This window comes from Coffea arabica, chromosome 5e (genome assembly GCF_036785885.1).
Source record: "Coffea arabica cultivar ET-39 chromosome 5e, Coffea Arabica ET-39 HiFi, whole genome shotgun sequence".
NCBI classification, from domain to species: domain Eukaryota; kingdom Viridiplantae; phylum Streptophyta; class Magnoliopsida; order Gentianales; family Rubiaceae; genus Coffea; species Coffea arabica.
Genome location: NC_092318.1, coordinates 14,715,325 through 14,716,228, shown reverse-complemented (window position 1 = coordinate 14,716,228; position 904 = coordinate 14,715,325). Strand labels below are relative to the sequence as shown.

General features: G+C 35.8%; 1 non-coding gene across 1 annotated transcript; it reads right to left on the bottom strand.

Annotated features, from left to right (window-relative positions):
- Positions 1–472: 472 nt before the first annotated feature.
- LOC113688707 (small nucleolar RNA R71) lies at positions 473–579 on the bottom strand. Its single transcript, XR_003448070.1, has one exon. It is a non-coding gene; the product is annotated as a small nucleolar RNA R71 (small nucleolar RNA).
- Positions 580–904: the final 325 nt, after the last annotated feature.

Sequence of the window (904 nt, the reverse complement as noted above, 5' to 3'; positions counted from 1 at the left end):
AAGAAGGCGTACACCACAACAAGAAGAAGAAAAGGTTCGACAACAAATAGAGGGAATCGTGATAGAGTTACTTTTTGAAGAAGAAATGGCGGAATACAAAGCAAATAGGCAAGCTCTTAGGGATTTTGCTATATCGGAAATCCAAGAATTTCAAACAAGTATAGCACGGCAGACGGTAAACGCTAATAATTTTGAGATTAAACCATCATTAATCTAAATAGTACAACAATCTCAATTTGGAGGTAATGCTGTAGAGGATCCAAATGCACACTTAACCACATTTTTGGAGATATGTGATACAATCAAAATGAATAGAGTTAGTAAGGATGCTATAAGGCTAAGGTTGTTCCCATTTTCATTGAGGAATAAGGCTAAAATTTGGTTATATTCTCTTGCTCCTAATACTTTCACTACTTGGGATGATTTGTTTAGTGTATTTTTGAATAAGTATTTTTCACCGGGCAAAACGGCTAAGGTTAGAATGGATATTACTAGTTTTAGTCAATTGGATGATGAATCATTATATGAAGTATGCAAAAGGTTTAGAGATTTGTTTTGAAAATATCCACACCATGGACTTCCCAATTGGCTAATTGTACAAATCTTCTATAATGGTTTATCCTTTCTACTAAAACTACTATTGATGCAGCCGTAGGTGGAGGTTTGATGGCAAAATCACCCCAAGAAACTCAAGGTTTGATAGAGGAAATGGCGAAAAATACTTATCAATGGGTTCATGAAAGAGATAATCCCAAGCACCAAGCAGGTATGATTGAAATTGATACCATCAATATGCTCAGTGCTCAAATGAGCAATATGATGAAGGTGTTGAATAGACAAGTCAGATGTGGTCAAAGTTCATCTAATGTACATGTGGCTTGTTATTCCATGCGCGGAGGTGATC